An 8558-nucleotide genomic window follows, 5' to 3' on the forward strand; every position below is an offset into this window, starting at 1 on the left:
GATGCAAGGCCATTGTTCACATTAGTGTTTGTCAGTCATTGTCATGATTTAATTTTATGGATATTGTAAGGTAAATTGTAAGGAATTTAATTTTATCAATAAATAATAGTGTTATTAAGTATGATATCAAGTTTTATTCAACATACCTATAGTTTAACTAAGACTTAAAATTTTAAGTAAAGTTTATTAAGTTAATTTTAGGGAACGTTGTGGAGTGAAAGAAGATATAGTGTCGAGGATTGAGAAAGGTATGTTGAGATGGTTTGGACGTATAGAGAGGATGAATGAAAGGGGATAGATGAAACAAATATACAAGATGAGTGTGGATGGGAGAGTTGGACGGAGTCGACCTCAGCGAACGGGCCTCAATCAGATTAAGGACGTTTTTAGCAAAGGCCAGCTTAGGAGTATCCTAATTAAGTTAATAACAATGTACCTACCTATATAGTTTAAGTTAAAAAAATTTGGCTCTCAAAAGAAATTTCAATCATTGTACTGTTGATATTTGGCTCTGTTGACTAATGAGTTTGCTGACCACTGGCCTAGTGCCTAGGCACGGTAAAAAATATGTATTTTTTTAACTTTTTCAGGTATTACAAATGTGTCTTTATCCCCCCCATTGTCCCCTCATTCCCCCCAGTCTTGCCCTCACCCTCACCCCCTGTTATCCACATCCATGGCTTATGCTTATATGCATGCATACAAGTCCTTTGGTTGATCTCTTCCCCTTACCCCCACCCTCCCCTACCTTCCCTCTGAGGTTTGAGCATCTGATCGATGCTTCTCTGTTTTTGTTCATTGGTTTATGTTTTTCATTATAGTCCACAAATGAGTGAGATCATGTGATATTTATCTTTCTTTGACTGACTTATTTCACTTAGCATAATGCTCTCCAGCTCCATCTACACGGTTGCAAATGGTAGGAGTTCCTTCCTTTTTACTGCAGCATAGTATTCCATTGCATAGATATGCCAAAGTTTTTTAATCCACTCATCTGCTTATGGGCACTTAGGCTGATTCCAAATCTTAGCTATTGTAAATTGTGCTGCTATGAACATAGGGGTGCATATATCCTTTCTGATTGGTGTTTCTGGTTTCTTGGGATATATTCCTAGAAGTGGGATCACTGGGTTAAATGGCAGTTCCATTTTTAGTTTTTTGAGGAAACTCCATACTGTTCTCTACCCTGGCTGCACCAGTCTGCATTCCCACCAGCAGTGCACGAGGGTTCCTTTTTCTCCGCATCCTCGCCAGCATTTGTCATTTGTTGATTTGTTGATTTGTTGATGATAGCCATTCTGACAGGTGTGAGATGATACCTCATTGTTGTTTTGATTTGCATTTCTCGGATGATTAGTGACTTTGAGCATGTTTTCATATGTCTCTCGGCCTGCCTTATGTCTTCTTTCGAAAAGTATCTATTTAGATCCGTTGCCCATTTTTTGATTGGGTTGTTTATCTTCCTTTTGTTAAGTTGCATGAGTTCCCTGTAAATGTTGGAGATTAAACCCTTATCAAAGATATCATTGGCAAATATGTTCTCCCATGCAGTGGGTTTTCTTGTTGTTTTGTTGATGGTTTCTTTTGCTGTGCAGAAGGTTTTTATTTGATGTAGTCCCATTTGTTTATTTTCCCTTTAGTTTCCATTGCCCTAGGAGCTGTGTCGGTGAAGATACTGCTTCGGCATATATCTGAGATCTTGCTATAGAAATATTGAAAGAACCTCTAATATTTCTATGGTTTCCCATCTTACATTTAAGTCCTTTATCCATTTTGAGTTTATTTTTGTGTATGGTGTAAGTTGGTGGTCTAGTTTCATTTTTTTTTTTTTTTTTGGATGTGTCTGACCAAGTTTCCCAGCACCATTTATTGAAGAGACTGTCTTGACCCCATTGTATGTTCTTGCCTCCTTTGTCAAATATTAATTGAGCATATTGGTTCATGTCGATTTCTGGGTTTTCTATTTCATTGGTCTATATGTCTGTTCTTGTGCCAGTACCAGGCAGTTTTGAGAACAGTGGCTTTGTAATACATCTTGATATCTGGTATTGAGAGCTTACCTACGTTGTTCTTTCTCATGATTGCTGCAGCTATTCGGGGTCTTTTTTTATTCCAGATGAATTTTTGGAGAGTTCGTTCTAGATCTGTGAAGTATGCCGTTGGTATTTTAATGGAGAGTGCATTGAATTTATAGATTGCTTGGGTAGTATGGACATTTTGATGATGTTGATTCTACCAATCCATGAACACGGTATGTTCTTCCATCTGTTTTGTCGTCCTCTATCTCTTTTTTCAACGTGTTGTAGTTTTCTGAGTACAGGTCTTTTACCTCCTTAGTTAAGTTTATTCCTAGGTATCTTAATTTTTTTGTGTGCAATGGTAAATGGTATTGTTTTTGTAATTTCTCTTTCTGTAAGTTCACTATTGGTGTATAAAAATGCCATAGATTTCTTGGCATTGATTTTGTATCCTGCTACATTACCAAATTCGTTTATTAAGTCTAATAATTTTTTGATAGTCTTTAGGGTTTTCTCTGTACAGTATCATGTCATCTGCGAATAATGACAAATTTACTTCTTTCCCAATTTGGATGCCTTTTATTTCTTCTTCTTGTCTGATCGCTATGGCTAGTACTTCTGGTACTATGTTGAACAGGAGTGGTAAAAGTGGGCATCCCTGTCTTGTTCCTGTTCTTAATGGAAATGGTTTTAGTTTTTGCCCATTGAGTATAATGTTGGCTGTAGGTTTGTCATATAAGGCTTTTATTATGTTGAGGTATGATCCTTCTATTCCCACTTTGCTGAGTGTTTTTATCAGAAAAGGATGCTGGACTTTGTCAAATGTGTTTTCTGCATCAATCGATATGATTATGTGATTTTTGTCTCTCAATTTGTTTACGTGATGTATCACATTTATTGATTTGCGGGTATTGTACCAGCCTTGCATCCCAGGAATAAGTCCCACTTGGTCATGGGTGTATAATTTTTCTAATGTAATGCTGGGTCCGGTTGGCTAGAATTTTGTTGATATTCTGAAGTCAATGCTATTAAACATTGCCTTTGCAAAATGTTGAGTAATTTAGAAAACATGCAAAGAGTGAGTGGCTAACTGAGGCACATACCTCTTCCATGCACCTGTTCAGTGGCAGGTGATTCAGCAGCTGAGTAATGCAGATATGAAGGCTCAGACCCATGAAGGAAGTGTTCAGCGTCCTCAAAGAGTCCCATCTATAAAAACATATATTTGCCATATTTCTTGTTAGGCATAATTATAAAGCTAGGTTCTAGAAGATAATATGCATTTTTAAAAGAATAAATAAAATGATCTAATACTAGATAAAGAACATTCAAAATTATGAATTGCAAGGATTTTTCTAAGTTACATAACTTCTTTGAAATGAAACAATAAAGGATAGTTAAGGTTATATTATTTCTTTTCTTTTTCCCTGCCATACATATCACTGTTTACCATTGCTTGCATGTGGCATTATTTCATAAATTAGTTCAGGAAATTGTTGTTCTGTAACACTTATTGGACTGTCTCTATACTTCACTTGGATAACTTTATTTTCTAAGTATTTCAGACTAACACTATTAACATGCAACAATATCTGAGTAATTTTTGTTTTAATTGAAGTTAGCAGAATATATTTCAATCAGTTTCAGAAAGCAAATCAAGATTTGCTAGGTATGCCCTAGCCGTGTAGCTCAGTTGGGTAGAGCATCCCAATACACCAAGGTTGTGTGTTTGATCCCCATCAGGGCACATACAAGAATCAAGTAATGACTGTTTTCAAAAAGTGGAGCAACAAATTGATGTTTCTCTTTATCCCTATCTCTCTCTTCCTCTCTTTCTAATATCAATAAAAAAAACAAACAGACTTGCTGGGTAATGTTTCTGAAATTTCTTTCCATTGATTATTCCTTATAATTACAGATAATTTTTTATTTCCTGATTCTTTTTTTAAAGAAGAACATCACTCGAGTTTTTTATATATAGCTTTATCAAAAGAGAACAGAAACTCAAGGAGAAGAAAATGGGAACCAGCAGGAGGCTCTAGATAGTACATTTCCACTACAGAACTACAGGCAGTTTCATAAGAAAATAAAAAAGATAAATCGAGAATTTACCCTTAATCATGTGGCATTTATTCTGCTTGACAAATGTTTATTTTAACCGCCAAGTATACTGAACAATTAACAATGAACTTAAACCCATAACAAAACATTCAGTGACACATGCAGCCTAAAATAAAATTATTTCTAATTTTAGCAGTGGCATTAATCTCCTTGCATTTAAATTTTTTAAATTTTATGCTGTAGGAAATGCATTCTAGCTGCTCTTTATGTAATAAGGAAAATTGCCACATTGATTGCCTTGCCTTTTCTTAAATTAATATGTAAAGCATTTGTTAAGCTGTGCTGAAATAAATAAGCTTGCTTAAAAAAAAAAAAAAGAAACTTATCAACCTAGTCCTAGTCAAAGCAGTCAGCAGTTAGCAGATTCTGGTAAATGCTTTAAAACTCACTTAGATAACTATTTTCTTTTCTTTAAGAAATATTTTGCAAATTGAGAGGGCCTAAATGAAAATGTACTTTAACAGTTTAGACTTTCAATCAGGTAAATGATACTGTATTAATTTGTGTCAGCTCACAGTTTAGAGCTTTATGCACAATTTTGTTGTTTGTTTAACATAGTAAAACATGTGACATTCATTCATATATTTGTTTTTCATACAATAACAACATGAGGAATCTGTTCTTAGAGAACTATTGCTTTCCTATTTATCTGTAAATAAACTCTTTTAGGTCCCATTAATCCTGAACTAATTTTCAACAATTGCTTTGTTTTTCTCACATAAAACATTTGCCATAACCAGCTTATTGGAATAATAACCTAACGTTAAGCAGAAGTTCTGAGTCTCTGTCTCTTTCATCTTTTATGAGAATATAAGGTAAACATAAAGGAAAGTTCAATATTTCTTTGTCAAATAAGGGTAAAATATAGACTAGATCTTAAGACTGTGTATTGCAAGTCTTGTAACGTTAGCCTCTAAGCCAGTAGTACTCTGAGACTCAGATAAATCATCCTCAATATCCCCATATATATGAATGAAAGAATTTGCCTTTTCATGTCAATATTTCTCTCCAATGTATATGTTAATGATTACTCTTTCATTTTTTAATTTGCATGATTCCAGGATATAAATTCTTTACACATAAAGAACCCAACAAATAATGTTGATTTGACATTATCAATGTTTTTTGTTTCTCCTTCTACTGCTATGCTTAATAGCTACATCTACCATTTCTCACAAATGTATTGTTATGTGTATTAAGTTCACAATTTCGTTTTTAGTAGGGACTCATTTAAAAGTAAATGCCATAAGAAAATTAGCCACAACATATATTTTTTAAATGGAATATTTCTGCCATATAAAGAATCTGGGTAGATGATGTATAATATATAGTGAGATAGGAAGATTTTGCTGCCTGCAATGACACCAAGGAGATAAATGACAGTATTACCAATGAGCGTCCCTAGTGGTGGTGACCTGTGTCAATCCTCCCTTCAATCAATAAAAACGTGTTTGATTGAAGGGTTTTTTCCCCCCCTCAGGGAAGCCTAAGCAGTTACTTCACTAATGATCCCAATTTCGACCAGTGACCCAGAAATGAAACACTACATTTCACAAAACTCTTGGAGTGCACTATAAACAAGACTTACAAAAAGTCATGTCCTTGAAAACATGAAATCTAACATGCTGGTGTGTGTTTTATACTCAGAATTGGGTTCAGAAAGGAATTGTTTAATGGGCCACAGAAGGAGGCTAGGTCTATTGAAAAAGAAACTCCCTTATAAGTAAAACAATAGAAAATCTGAAATGTGAAGTTTCTGTGGTACAAGATCGACCACTCAATTCCTTTCATAACCTAGTGGTGCCATTTCAAGATTATTTATAGCTCTGAGGAGACTACATGGTTTTTGAAAGGTGTTGATCTGGGAAATCTTAGAGAGTCCAGGTTTGTTCACATACAAAAAGTAATTTAGCAATAGCTGATTGCCTGATTTTAAAATTTTCAAATGATAATTATGATGACCCATTTCTTAAGAAAACAATTTTGCTTGACAATTTATATCTTGAAATGTACTGTTTTTTATTCTCATAACCAAAGAGAAACACAAATTTAAGCCTAACAAATATTCAATTTCATTATAGTATATATGAAAATGATGTTGATATTATTTATTCTTTATCATTTTTGTGTTTTTGAGGAAGATCTTTTATCATATATGATTTGCAAATATTTCATTGCATCCATGTTTTGCCTCCTCATTCTCTTAACAGTATTTTTTAAAGTCTAATTTGTCAGTTTTTTCTGTTATGGATTTTTCTTTTGATATTTTAATCTAAGTAATATTTGCTTAAACCAAAGTCACAAAGGGTTTAGTCCTATATTTTACTCTAGAAGTTTTATAATTTTTCATTTACCATTTAGGTCTGTGGCACAGTTTGAGTTAAAGTTTAAACATGACGTGCTTCATATGCAGGTTCATTTTTTGCATATGGATATCCAGTTAGTATTGCAACATTTGCTGAAAAACTTCACTGTATGCATTGAATTGCATTTGCACCTTTGCTGGCAAACAATGGATGATCTCTGTGTAGGACTATTTCTGGATTCTCTATTTAGTTTCCTTATCTGTATATCTATACTTGTGCCTATGCCAGCTGTCAGCAAATTATTTCTATAAAAGGTCAAATAGTAAATATATGAGACATTTTTCTTTTATTTAATTTTAGTGAATTTAACTTTAAATTTACATAACCACATGGGACCAGTGTCTACCATATTGGACTGAGCAAGTGTAAAAGGAAGTAGACATCTTATTCGATAACTCAAGGGTACATACTGTAATCACTGTATGCATTGAATTGCATTTAAAAATGCAATTTAGGGGATTAAAAAAAGGAAAAATGTTTAATTACTAAGCTTATTAGGTGTAAAGGTAGAATGATAAAAATATTCATTTAATCTCAAAGAAATCAATTAAAAAAGAATAGAAATCAAATATTTAAACATAACTAAAGGAAAAGCATGAAAAGCTGCTATACTATAGAAACACAAGCAAAGCTGATTTAACTATATCATTAAACATGTAGGTTTTAATGTAAAAAACTTTACAATAGATGAAGAGGATTTTTACAGTGTTAAAGGTTTCAATCTGTGGCAACATCATAACAATTTTACTTTTATGTGCCCTAAAATGTAAAAAGTAAAACTGGACAAAACTAATATCAGAAATAGATCATTTGACAGTCATATTGCAAGTTTTTAACAAATATCTGTCAATAACAGATAATATATATGTTATAACATGTAATAATATAAATATAATATTGTTTTATAGATACATATAATTATATTTAAAATATGAATATAATTTACAATAGCCAAACCCAGGAAAATGACATGTTTTTAAGGCTTTTTAAAAAGAAAATCTAAACTATCGTGTTAAAAAGAATAAATTTTTTTAAGAAGGAGAGAAAGGACAATGGCGGGCGAGCAGGAGAGTTGCAAGTCCCTGAGCGGGCTGCTGAGCGGCCTGACCCAGAAAGATTTCCACGGGCCCCCCCGGGCATTACGGAGGAGCTGCTGCGGAGCCAGCTCTACCTGGAGGTGCCACCCGAGGAGTTCCGGCCTTTTCTGGCGAAGATGAGGGGGATTCTTAAGTCTGTTGCTTCTGCAGACATGGATTTCAACCAGCTGGAAGCACTCTTGACTGCTCAAACCAAAAAGCAAGGAGGGATCACATCTGATGAAGCTGCTATCATTTCTAAATTCTGGAAGAGTCATAGGACAAAGATCCGAGAGAGCCTGATGAACCAGAGCCGCTGGGACAGTGGGCTTCAGGGCCTAAGCTGCAGAGTTGATGGCAAATCACAGTCGAGGCACTCAGCTCAGATACACACCTCTGTTGCTATAATGGAGCTGGAAATAGGGAAAAGTGGGCAGGAATCTGAATTTCTGTGTTTGGAATTTGATGAGGCCAAGGTCAACCAAGTTCTGAGAAGCTCTCAGAGGCAGAAGAAAGTATCAGCACACTGATGCAGCCAGCCTAGCTGAAAATGGACTTGTTGAAGCAAAGGTGTTCATGATCTGTTTTGTTTTCTTTAAATATTATTCACCCATTAGTATTAAATCCTCAAATTCAAATTTGCCTGCCTCTGCTTGCTGGGACTTATTTTTTCCATTTACTCTTATAGTTGTTCTACTGCAAAGGCTCTTATACTTCAGCATGTAGAGGTACTTGTAACAGCATTTAAAAAAAAAAAAAAGAAGGTGTCCAGAACCCTATCCCCAGAGACTTGGATTCAGGTTGGCTGGGGTCAACTTTAGAAACTCATATTATGGTGGTTTGTTCCTGAGTAGGATTTTAGGAATATATACATGATAAATTATGTAAGAAGTAGAAAACATTTTATACAAACAAATACAAGGCTGACCAAATACTGTGTATCTTGAGCTGACGCCTAGAGATTTGCTGACCCTTGA

General features: G+C 34.5%; 1 pseudogene; it reads left to right on the plus strand.

The window, feature by feature from the left end:
* Positions 1-7731: 7731 nt before the first annotated feature.
* On the plus strand, positions 7732-8148 carry LOC139011723 (COMM domain-containing protein 1 pseudogene; annotated as a pseudogene).
* Positions 8149-8558: the final 410 nt, after the last annotated feature.

Source organism: Myotis yumanensis, unplaced genomic scaffold, assembly GCF_028538775.1.
Source record: "Myotis yumanensis isolate MYYU_CA2020_CCGP unplaced genomic scaffold, mMyoYum1.0.hap1 SCAF_5, whole genome shotgun sequence".
Taxonomy (NCBI): Eukaryota; Metazoa; Chordata; class Mammalia; order Chiroptera; family Vespertilionidae; genus Myotis; species Myotis yumanensis.